Source organism: Elephantulus edwardii, unplaced genomic scaffold, assembly GCF_000299155.1.
Source record: "Elephantulus edwardii isolate Elephantulus edwardi_28Jun2011 unplaced genomic scaffold, EleEdw1.0 scaffold00158, whole genome shotgun sequence".
In the NCBI taxonomy this organism is placed as follows: domain Eukaryota; kingdom Metazoa; phylum Chordata; class Mammalia; order Macroscelidea; family Macroscelididae; genus Elephantulus; species Elephantulus edwardii.
The window spans coordinates 2,966,181-2,979,368 of NW_006399908.1; the positions used below are offsets into that span (position 1 = coordinate 2,966,181).

At 39.9% G+C, this 13,188-nt stretch overlaps 1 protein-coding gene across 1 annotated transcript in view; it reads right to left on the minus strand.

Annotated features, from left to right (window-relative positions):
* The window catches only part of SLC9A9 (solute carrier family 9, subfamily A (NHE9, cation proton antiporter 9), member 9), a 1,074,946-nt gene that overhangs the window by 562,777 nt on the left and 498,981 nt on the right, over positions 1-13,188 (minus strand). The window lies entirely within an intron of this gene.

Here is a 13,188-nt window from a genome sequence, read left to right on the forward strand (position 1 = left end):
GGAAGATAGAAGGAGAATTGATGCCTTTGAGCTGTAGTGCTGGAGAAGAGTATTGAATGTACCCTGGACTGCCAAGAAAACAAACAGATTCATCCTGGAGAGGGTTAAACCAGGCTACTTCTTGGAGGCAAGGATTCTGGGGCTTCTTCTGACATACTTTGGACATGTTGTAAGGAGAGACAGGTCCTTGGAGAGGGACATCATGCTTGGTAGGGTGGAGGGACAGCGCAGGGTGGGAAGACCCTCTATGAGGTGGATTGATTCAGTGACTGGGGTAATTGGGATGGGTATGTCAGAGGCCATGCGATTGGCACAGGATAGAGCAGGGTTTAGGGCTGTTGTACATAGGGTCGCTATGAGTCTCAAACGACTCGATGGCACATAACAACAACAACAACAATTATAAACATGTACTAGCTCCACAAGTTTATTGTTGTTACTGTTTGTGAATATGTATTTTCTTCTTCATTGTGTAAACATTTCAGAGCTTTCTAAAGTGACTGCTCCAATTTGCATTTCCATCAGCAATACATCCTGGAATTCCCATTAGTGTCTATTTTGTTACCTTTTCCCTGTTCTAATAGGCTCTACTAGAAGAATGTGGCACCAGGATTGAAAGGAAAACCGTCAACAACTTGTGACACAACATTGTTTGCAAAAAGCAAAGAAGGCTTCAAGTATTTGTTGGTGAAGTTGTATTTAGACTTGAAAGAAATATTCCTCGGTTTATGACATTCACTACCTTATAAAGTAATCTGTTACTCATTCTATGGAAGTTTTTGCTTTTTTTGAGAGAAAAATCACTCATTTAATCACTCAAAAAGTATTTGCCAAGGGCTGAAAATGCTTTAGTCCCTGTACTGCTCTGATAAGCCCCCTACAGACCTCATAGTCTGCCCATCAATCTTAATTTTACACCTCAGCCCCTACACTCCAGCAGTCTAAAGAGCAAGTCCAACAGTGAATAGAAATCTAGGCACATTTGTAAACATAAACCAGAAAGTAAATAGAAGAAGTTCTCATTTACTAAACCATTCAAAAAGAGAAAATAGCTAAAAGGCTCTTAAAAAACTGTAGGTTCAATGCGAAGATAACTACAACAATTTACTAAGGGTCATAAAAGATTACTTGAATAATGGAGGTACATAATATATTCTTGGTAGAAGATTCAAGATTATAAAAACATCATTTCCATTCAAATTAATCTAAAAATTTAATGCATTCAAATAATAGTTTTCAATTTGGAACCTAAAAGTGTTATTTTGAAGTCCATGTGGGATAAGAAACATATGCCTATAACAAAGAAGCTTTGGAAACTGGACAGGGGAATTTGATCTCCTAGACATTAAAATAAACTGTAAATTGTAATGTGAGAATAATTAAAATAGTGAAGATCGAAATCTAGTGGCAAAATAACAAACCCAAGGAGATATGATGACAGAATTTTGTATAATTAATGATTTATTCATTGTAAATATCTTTTATAAGAAACACGAACAGCAACTAAATATATGAACTTCACCTGATGGTAAACACAGGAATCAGAATGGTTGCATCTATGGGAAGAATCACCGGAGAGGCTCAATATCAGCTGTGAAAACTAGGCCAGGTGCTGGTTGTGGAACCATCAACTACTCAAATGTAAGTTCAAATGAAGCTAAAGAAAACAAAACAAATCCATAAGAACTAAAATTTGACCTTGAGTCCATCCCACCTGAGTTTAAAAAACATCTTAGAAGGGGTCGTGGTACTAGGGATATCGTTGCTGATGTTAGATGGATCTTGGCTGAAAGCAGGGAATACCAGAAGAATGTCTATCTGTGTTTCATTGATTATGCAAAGGCATTTGACTGTGTGGATCATAACAAACTGTGGCTGACACTGAGAAGAATGGGAATCCCAGAACATTTAATTGTGCTAATACGAAACCTATACTTGGACCAAGAGGCAGTAGTCAGAACAGAGCAGGGTAACACTGCATGGTTCAAAATTGGGAAGGGTGTACGCCAGGGATGCATCCTGTCTCCATACCTTTTCAACATGTATGCAGAGCAGATTATGCGAGAGGCTGGGCTCTATGAGGAGAATTGTGGCATCAGGATTGGTGGAAGATCTATTAACAATCTCCGTTATGCAGATGACACAACCTTGCTTGCTGAAACTGAGGAGGACCTCATGCACTTGCTGCGAAGGGTCAAGGACTGCAGCCTTCAGTATGGACTAAGGCTCAACGTCAAGAAGACAAAGATTCTCACCACTGAACCAATTGGCAGCGTCAGGATGGATGACGAAGAGATTGAGAGTGTTCACAGCTTCACTTTGCTCGGCTCCACAGTTAACACTCTTGGTACCAGCAATCAGGAAATCAAAAAGCATATCGCGATGGGAAAGTCTGCCGTTAGGGACCTCTCAAAAATACTCAAGAGCAACAGTGTCTCTCTGGAGACTAAGGTGGGCCTGATACAGGCCATGGTATTTGCAATCGCTTGTTATGCATCAGAGAGTTGGACAATGACTAGGGAGGACAGAAGGAGAGTGGATGCTTTTGAGCTGTGGTGCTGGAGAAGAGTATTGAATGTACCCTGGACTGCCAAGAAAACAAACAGATTCATCCTGGAGAGGGTTAAACCAGGCTACTTCTTGGAGGCAAGGATTCTGGGGCATCGTCTGACATACTTTGGACATGCTGCAAGGAGAGACAGGTCCTTGGAGAGGGACATCATACTTGGGAGGGTGGAGGGACAGCGCAGGAGGGGAAGACCCTCTATGAGATGGATTGATTCGGTGACTGGGGTAATTGGGATGGGTGTGTCAGAGGCGGTGCGGTTGGCGCAGGATAGAGTAGGGTTTAGAGCTGTTGTGCATAGGGTCGCTATGAGTCGGAAACGACTCGACAGCACATAACAACAACAAGAACAGATTTGAGGACTTGAAAACTAAATAACGAAGATCAGATGAACTACAGAAGAATATCAAGAATATCATCCATGAAGAATGCAAAAGATCATTACAAAGACAAACGAGGGAGAAAAGGCCCCAACGGATGTCAGAAGGGACACTGAATATTGTATTAGAATAGCAAGAAGCCAAAGCAAAGGGAGGAAATGAGAAAGTTAAGGAGCTGAACAGAAGACTTGAAAGGCCAGCTCAGGAAGACAAAGTGAAACATTATAATGAAATGTGCAAAGAGCTGGAGTCAGAAAATCAAATGGGATAAACTCACTCTGTATTTCTTAAGCTGAAGGAACTGAAGAACAAATTCAAGCCTCAAGATGCAATACTTAAAGATTCTGTGGGCAGAATATTGAATGATCCAGGAAGAATCAAAAGAAGATGGAAGGAATACACTGAGTTACTGTACCAAAAAGAATTTTCTGACACTGAAGAATTTCATGAAACAACATATGGTCAAGAGAAAATGTGATAAAGGAGGAATCTCAAGCTGCTCCAAAGGAATTGGGGTGGGGGAGGCCCCAGGAATTGATAGAATACCAATTAACATATTTCAGCAAACAGATACAGCCCTAGACATGCTCACCAGGTTGTGTTAAGAAATCTGGAGGGCAACTACCTGGCCAACTGACTTGAAGAGATTCATTAAAAAAAAATAAAATAAAATAAAAAAGGTGGTCCAACAGAATATGAAAATTATCAAACTATATTACTAATTTCACACACAAAAAAACTCCTGCTGAAGTTTACCCAAAAATAACTCTGCATCAACAGGGAACTACCAGAAACACAAGCTGAGTTTAGAAGAGGCCATGTACTACAGACTTCATAGCCAATGTCAGATGGGTGTTGGCTGAAAGCAGAGAGTACTAGAGGAATGTGTGTGTCTCGTTGACTATACAAAGACATTTGGAAAGGATCACAGCAAATTGTGGCTAACCTTGAGAAGAATGGGAACCCCAGAACACTTGATTGTACTCATGTAAAACTTATATGTGTACCAGGAAGCAGTTGCCAAAACATAGCAAGGAAACACCGCATGGTTAAAAAAAAAGTATGTCTGGGTTCTGTCCTGTCTCCATACTGTGTCAATCTGTATACCGGATAGATCATTCAGGAGGTTGAACTTTATGAGGAGGAAAGTGGCATCAGTATTGGAAGAAGACTCATCAACAACCTGCGTTATGAAGATGACACATTGTTGAAACAAGGAGGACCTGAAGTGTTTGCTGCAGAAGGTTATGGACTGCAGTCTTCAATATGGATTGAAGATCAATATCAAAAGAACAGATTCTCAACAAACAGCCAATTGCTAGCATCATGATAGATAGAGAAGAGATTGAGATTATAAACATACTAGTTTACTTGTTTCCACAATCAACACTTCTGACATCAGCAGTCAAGAAATCGAAAGACAAGTTGCATTAGGAATATCTGCTGTCAGGAACCTCTCCACAATACTGAAGAGCAATGATGTCAGTCTAGAGACAAAATATGCCTGAGCCTAATCATAATCTTCTCAATTATTTGTTATGCATCAGAGAGCTGGGCAATGACTAAGGATGACAAAAGAAGAACAAACGCCTTTGAGTTGTGGTGCTGGAGAAAAGTATTTAACATACCATGGACTGCCAAGAAAACAAACAGGTCAATTCTGGAGAGGATGAAACCAAATTGCTGCTTGGAGGCAAGGATTTTGAAGCTCTATATCACATACTGTGGGCATGTTGACAGAAGGGACCAGTCCTTGATGAAGGACATCATGCCTGGACGGGTGGAGGGACAGTGTAGGAGAGGAAGACCCTGGAAGAGATGGATTGACACAGTAACTGGGGTAATATGGGTAAGTGTGTTGGAGACAGTGAGATTGGCTCAGCAGGGTTCACAGCTATTGCGCATAGGGTCGGTAGGATAAGTAGGTAACTATTCTTAGGCAGAAACTCAATTCCTTACTATACCCATACTTTATATGAAAAACAAATTTTAGTTGAAACTTTATGTAACCTGGCAATTTTTAAAAGGTTGTATACGTTCTTATTAATACAATCTTGGACTTTGTAAGCAGAATACAAAATGAGGAGACAAAGATAATAATAAACAACTTGGGAAGTTCCATATTATCTTTTCTTGTATTTAAACACACAAAGTATAACATATTTAAAAAGTAAAATTGCAAATTGGAGAATATTTATAGTTTTTATAATAGTCAAAGTTTCATTTTCTTAGTAAAGAACTCCTACAATCTAATGTAACAAAGAGAAGCATTTCAATGGGAAACAAAGGACAATGACTGTATTTATTTTTTTAGCAAAAAAAGGAATACAAATAGTTAATGACATATTTTTTCAAATTTTTGTCCTCACTAATAATATTACTAAATGGATATTAGAATAAAATGGAAGTTGACGATGATCTATTTAGCAGTGATTAATAAATTTAGGATGGTGAAAATGTCAGTTAATGAACTCTTACATTATTGGTAGAAATACAAAAGAATGAAATATTTTTAAAAGATAAATTGGATAACTTCCTCCAAAAACCTTATCATTTTAACTTTCTTCTTAATCTGGAAATGTTATTAATTTGGGGCCATTTCCATAAAACTCCACATTATCTAGCTAAAAAAATTACCATTGTTATAAAATTTAAAATTTAAAAACTAAATAATCAAAAGATTGAAAGGATAAAATAATAAGTATCATAAATTCACATTATACAGTACTAGGTAAAAATAAAGGGAGCTCTGGTGGCCTAGGGGTAAGTAGCTATGCTGAAATCAAAGACACACAGTTCAGATGCATCAGCTGCATCATAGGAAAAAGATGGGCAATCTCCTCATGTGTAAATAACTGCCTCTGAAAACCAGGTGGAGAATCATCTTTGGACTTGAAGGTACACAACAACAAAGAATAATGAAATAGAAGAACATGTAATATCACAGAACTCTTAAACAGTGCTTTGGCAAGGATGACCACTCTTACTCAATACTGTATAGAAAGTTTTGTTGTTGCTGTTGTTGTTAAGTGCCATTGAGTCAAGTATGACTTTGAACAAAAGACCTGAATCATTTTCTAAAACTATTGTTGTTTCTCTAAGTTCATAGTTTCCGGAGTCTGTTGTACAGGAAGTGGATGCCACTCCTGCTTCCAAGCCTGTCTTAACGTTGGAGCTCCACAAAACACTTTCCACCCTGGGTAACCACTACGGCATTTGACATACTATTGGCAATATTACAGCAACCCCCAGGTTACCCCAGTAGAGTGAATTGACAGAGCAGTGCTGTACCACTTAGAAGAATGTTCATTCTAAACACAATCCAATCAGCTCACACACAGTTGTGAGCTAAAGAAAAACAACCAAACAGCACACGCCTGACCTTCAACCAAAAAGAATCCCTACTTTCAGAATCCAATGGCTTCACACATGAGCCTTCAAAGTGAAGACTCAGTTGTGATTCAGCTGACTTGTCAATAGCAGGCCCCCGCCCCAGGCCCTGATTTGTTCTAAACAAGAAGCACCCAGCCAACACCTCATGTTAACCACGTATAGCAAATCCAAACAGCTCATGCACAGTTGTGAGTGAAATAAAAACAAGCAAACAGTCCACATCATCTGACCTTCAACCAAGTGTAATTAAGCAAGAGAGGGAGATAAGAGGCAACCTAATTAGAAAAGAGAAGATCAAATTATTTCTGCGTGTATTTGATATAGTACTTATTAAGACTCATCAAGAAAACTGTTGAGCTCCATGCACAAAACTAGAAAGGAATGCAGTGCTGCCAAGATCTGTACTATATCCACAAAAAGAGATAAATGAAAAAATATATCGTGTTCATGGATGTTGCTGTTGTTAAATGCTTTCAAGGTGAATAGGACCCTTAGCAGTGCTATGAGCAACAGATCTGAACCCTGTCCTGTCCTGTGCTATCCTTATCATCTCTGATAGACTCATTCGCGTTGCTGCAGCCATCCACATCACTGAAGGTCTTCCTTTCTTTGCTGAACTTCCATCTTTCTAAGCATGAAGTTGTTTTACAAGGAATAAATCAGAGCTTCTACACAAATAGATGTATGCATACTCATGTGTATCACAGCATTATATGCCACAGCAAAGAGATGGAAGCAGACCAAGTGCCCATCAGCAAAGTAATGGATAGATAAATGTGCTACATCTGCACAATGGAGTATTACACAGCATTGAAAAGCAATCAGCTCTGAAACACTATGCAATATGGATGAGTCTGGAAGACATTAAGCTGAGCAAAATGACTCAGTCACAAAAGGACAAATACTGTATGAGACTATTATAAAAAAATGAGATGGTTATGATGGGGAGGGGGCATGATTGATGGTGAGAGTAGGAAAATGATTGATAATTTCTGTATTGGAAGTTGAATTTGAAATGCAGAGATGGTCAGATAGTAAATGTATTGCAATTAAGAATCTGGAACAGGATACACACCCCTGGATTAAATGGAGCAGCACTGAGGGGTGAAAAGAGGAGGGGAAAAATCCAGGGAATGTGGGTGAAAGGAAAAGCTATATGTAGGAAGGATTTGCTTAAGCATTTGAAAAAAGTTAATAACAATCATTAATGCTAATTAATGCCTATGAATGATTTTCTGAAAGAATAAATTGTATTTATAAACTGTAACTCAAGTAAAATAAAAAACCAAAAAGCCAAAAGACCAAATACTCTATAAGACCCCTACTATGAAGAGCAGAGGTATCTAGGGGTAGGAGAAATGACAGAGCAGAAACAGAATGGACAAAAATGAACATTGGAAGGGTTTTGGGAAGGGGAGATCAACCAGGAATAATGGATGAATGGCAATATGTGCATTGCAATTAAAAATATGAAACAGGACATGCATAACTGACCAAATAGAAAGGGTGAAGGAGAGAGGGGCCTGAGAGGAGGAGAAGGATGAGTAAAGAAGTCAAATGCTAGGACAGCATAGATTAGTGGGTGTATGAATGAAGTGAAGGACTAGGTGAGGTACAGTGAGAATTTGATAAGATGTGATAAATGACACTGACCAATTGTCATTAATGTTATAAAGCAAAAGGTATGTGACTGAATTAGAACATATGATTGCATACGAACATATGCATGCACACACGTTTTTAATTAATTGTATGCATGTGTATTACTCTTATCCGCTGCCATTAGTTGGCCCGTGGCTCACAGGGACCCCATGCACAGAAGAATGTAATGCAGGCCAGGCCCGTGCTGTGTCTTCACAAAAGAATGTGGATCAGGTAGATGTGCATAGTTAGATGGACGGTGGCAAATATATTAATAATAGGTGCAAACAAGCAGTAAGAATACAGGCAACGCTGTATTATTTCCTCCTGCAAGCATTTTAAACTTTTTCTACAATGTATTATTTAGGTTGTACAAGGAATAAAACCAAAAGCCTGCTTTTAATTAGAAACAGATGTGTTTTGTTTAAAGCAGCAGAATTTTTCCCCCATCTCAATAAAATTTTATGTGAACATCCAATACATGTAAACAACAAAAGGTGTATTTGTAGGCAGCAATTGGGATGGTAAACCTGGAACTCCGTTAACTAAATCCCTGGGAGTCCTTTGGAAGCAGGGCTTGGGGGAATCCTGCTCAGAAACCATTAATTTGTAAGGTATCTATAATAAGATTCCCATAACCAACATGATCTGTTGTGAGTGAATCCCAACAAGACCTGATGATTTCTGGTTATTGTTGTTGCTACTCATCAGCTATTTAATGTTCTGGCCTATTTTAGTTAACTATCTTCACTATTGTATATTCATTTGTTAGCTGTGCTGTCAACCCAAAGACAGGCAGTTTGAACCAAGAGAGAAAGAAAGCCAATCTCCTTTCATTTGACTGGAGCCTCTGAAAACCTGCTGGAGGGTCAGTATGAGTCCATTCCAGCAGTGAGCTCGAGCTTGTATGTAAGTTTTCTAAGGCATAGCTTTGCATCAAAGAGCGCAGTCCATAAGAGTGTTGGGCTGTTAACGAAAGGCTGCGTGTTTCCAGCAACGGAAGTCTAAAAGTCACTCCAAAGGACAAAGATGGGAAGTTTCCTCTCTTAAGGATGTCCAGCCTTGGAAATACGAGAGAGGGCAGATTCCACTGGAGGAAGTGAGTGATGAGCGCGTTTCATATTTCATTAATTCATTTGTGAACTACAAAGATTGTATTATTGTTGTTGTTGTTATGTGCCATCGAGTCGTTTGCGACTCATAGCGACCCTATGTACAACCTCCCTAAACCCTGCTCTATCCTGTGCCAATCCCATTGCCTCTGACACACCCATCCCAATTACCCCAGTCACTGAATCAATCCACCTCATAGAGGGTCTTCCCCTCCTGCGCTGTCCCTCCACCCTACCAAGCATGATGTCCCTCTCCAAGGATCTGTCTCTCCTTACAAGATGTCCAAAGTATGTCAGACGAAGCCCCAGAATCCTTGCCTCCAAGGCGTAGCCTGGTTTAACCCTAAGATGAATCTGTTTGTTTTCTTGGAAGTCCATGGAACATTCAATACTCTTCTGCAGCACCACAGCTCAAAGGCGTCAATTCTCCTTCTATCCTCCCTAGTCATTGTCCAACTCTCGTGGCCTAGTGGCAAGAAGCTGCACTGCAATCTCAGAAGTTCAAATCCACCAGATGCTCTCCTGAAGAAGGAGGGGCAATCTCCTCCTGTACCAGTCAGATCCGATGTGTATTATTACACTGAGATAATCTCAGAGATGACATGCCACACTCAGATTTTATTAAAGATTAATATGAGGAATCACCACAGCAACACCTGCTCTCCATCGTCCCTAAAACTGCTCCTAAACATGTTACTCATTATGATATTCTAAAGATGCAAGCAATAAATTCCTCTGGAAAAACAAGTTGGCCCAATTTTCTAAATAAATATAGCTTTCTTTTATAATGTTGCATTATTCCTACATAACTCACGTTTCCTTTTGATTTTGCCTGCCAGAAAGCTCGGAGCTATATTCACTGCCAAGCCACAGTAACAAACAGCTGTCTGATTTTGCAGAGAAAAAACCCCTCTACCCGAAGGACTTGAGTGTTTACCCTCAACAAAATGGTCCCGTGGCATATGTGGCTCATTTTATGAGCTGTTGCCAGTCCAATTTGGAAATAGGCAAGGATTAGACAGTAAACAAACAAAAACATGAGTGATTTGGACAAAGCAGAGTTGATCTCTGGCAACAGGAAACAATTCCATGGAGACATTGGGTGGTACCAAATGCCAGTAGGCATGTTGTGTAAACCTGGAGCTCTGCTCTGAAGTGAATCTGCTTCTGGCTACAGCTGGGGATACCTGAGTTTTTTTGATCCTCAGATCCACGCTAGCACTGATCCATTCCATGTTACCAGTTGCAGAGAGGGGGTTTGTCACGGCACCTGACAATGATCCCAGCTCAAAAGACTGGTAAGGTAACAAGGGTCAGATAAACTAGCAATTCACACTGCTTCTAAGATATTTAAAGTAGCTAATGAAATAAAACCCTGCTATATTAAAAAGGAAATAAGCCAACTTTAAACAGAAACATGAGCAATTCCTAGGAAATAGTGTTTGTCTATGTACGTGTTAATTTTTAAAAAAACTCTCAAGCTCATTATTTTCCAGGTGGAAACAAGTCCAAGCTGTCCCTCCACTGAGTTTCTGAGGTTGTAAGTTACTTGGAAGGAGATTGCCCATCTTTCTCCATCAGAGATGCTGGAGGACACAAAGTGCCTTTGACTTGGCAGGGCAACTCCCTGTGGACAGCGCCATCGGAACCTGTGAATATTTATCACAACATTCAATTATTGTTCTGAAAGATCAAATATTTATCCCTATGGATAACATTATATAGATAACTTTATAACATATTAAGGGCTGGATTTATGGAGGTAACTCGTGGTCGCTATGAAGCTGAATACTGTGTGACACTGATGTGTCAAATGCGATAATGGTTACCCATGGTGGTCAGTGTTTGCTGCAGCTCCCTGATTAAAACAAGCCTGGAAGCAGGAGTGGCATCTACTTTTGAAACAGCTTGACTCCAGAAACCCTATGAACTCGGAGAAAAAACGAAAGTTATAGAAGTGTTCAGGTCTTCCGTTCATAGGGTCGCTATAAGTCATCTACAACTCGACAGCACCTAACAACAACAAGGCTAAGAATGTGGAAAGAACCAAATTGGTTTGTGTACCTGATACAGGAAATTACTTGGTATGCATCAGACAGCTGAACAATGATAAGAGATGATAGAAGGAGAATTGATGCCTGTACGCTGTGGTTCTGAAGTATTGAATATGGACTGCCAGGAAAACAAATAGGTTTGTCCTGGAGAGGGTAAGACCAGGCTGCTCCTTGAAGGCAAGGATTCTGAAGCTCTGTCTGACATATTTTGGGAAGGTTACAAGGAGAAACTAGTCCTTGGAGAGAGAGCATGCTTGGTAAAGTGAAGGGACAGTGCAAGAGAGGAAGACTCTTCGTAAGATTGATTGACTCAGTGACTAGGATAATGGGAGTAGATGTGTCAGAGACAGTAAGTTTGAATCAGGATAGAGCAGAGTTCAGCACTGTTGTACATAGGGTCACTATGAGTCGCAAGCGACTTGATGGCACATGATAACAACAATATGATGCAAATGGTTTATCTCCATTATTTCATCCCTTAACATTTCATTTAAGCTTCACTCTCAAGCCCACTGTTGTCAAGTCAGCTCCAACTTGTGTCGGTGCTTCATCGTGTATCAGAAGCTGTAACTCTTAAAGGAAGAGCCTTCTCATCTTTCTCAAGCTGGGCCCAAGTGGCTCTGAACTGCCAAACGTTCAATTAGCTGCACAACATGTTACACACCCTATCACCACGGCTCCTTCGAGGAATACTAGTGTTATTTTCTTCTGCAATTCCCAAGCTCTTCAGTAACTTCCTGGTTAAAATGGTAGTGCTCTGACAGGAGGTATCTCCTGCTAGAAAAATAATTAAGACCCAGTGGCAGAGTGGAGTGAGCTCTGGTAATGTTGGTTTGACAACAGTGCCATGAGATCTCACAAGACAACTTTCTGCAACAGCAACTAAAAACCAGTGCTCTCAAATCTGTTAATGATACAACGTGACGTCAATATAATTGTGCCCAGAAGGTTGTCAGTGACTTCAGTTTTGGAAGACTTGGTTTTTAGGGCACATTCGGGTAGATTCAAACCTTTGGTTTAGCAACCTAGTACATTTACGCCAATCAAGGCTTCTGTATCAGCAACAGATACTCTCTCAGGCTGCAGAAACAGTTTGACATTTTCCAATCTGCAGTGAGCTGAGTTCACTGTCTCCAGCAGTAGATTATCATCAAAGAGATTTGCCTCAGCATTTACAGGAGATCCCAAACCAGTCCAAGTTCAAATGGGCCAGGCAGAATTCAAAAGCTTTGGATACTTTTGTTGTTGTTTTTTAATTGTTATTTTATATTTGTTTGCTTACAAAGTTCATGTACATTGAGTTTCATACCTTTCTTCATTCATATTGTGTTTCTTTCTGATATTCTACATATGGGGCTTCATTCATAAGACCACAATAGGTTTTGCTCAACAGACTAGAGTCGGGAATAGAAGTATTCCTGCTCCCAAATCTCAGTCTTTCTTGGCACTGCTGACAGAATAAATTACAGATAGTAATTTACCTTGAATCTTTCTGTAAATTAATGAGATCAACAACCAGCAAGTGGCTCACGAAACACCCTCAATATATGCCAACTTTTCTTCTTTTATTATAGATAAAGTATGTCCTATCGGAATGCTCAGAGAAGGTGCCTGTTAACACTGGAGGGGGAATTCTGACTATTTAATCCCCCATTAAAACGCAGTGAGCAGAAAGATGCCTGAAATTAAAACCTAAGAGAGAAGCTGTGGACTACGTCAAAGGAGAGTCCAAGCTTTGTCATTTTGTTTGGAACCACAGTGAGGTTCTTTCCTACTGAAAAACATCACTGCAGCTTTCCAAGCACAGAGCTGGGCTGGGGCAGAATGGCAGTATCATTGCTGAATCCAGATCACGTAATCAGCAACCCACTGGACCTGGATAACACTTCTCACGGTCAACAGGACCCTCTTTATCCAAAAGGACTCTATATATGTAGACTGTCTGTGGTAATGCTGCATTGAAAAACAAGGAACTCATGCAATATTATTCAAAATGGGTGACCCTGGAGGACATTATGCTGAGTGAGGTATCTCAGTCACAA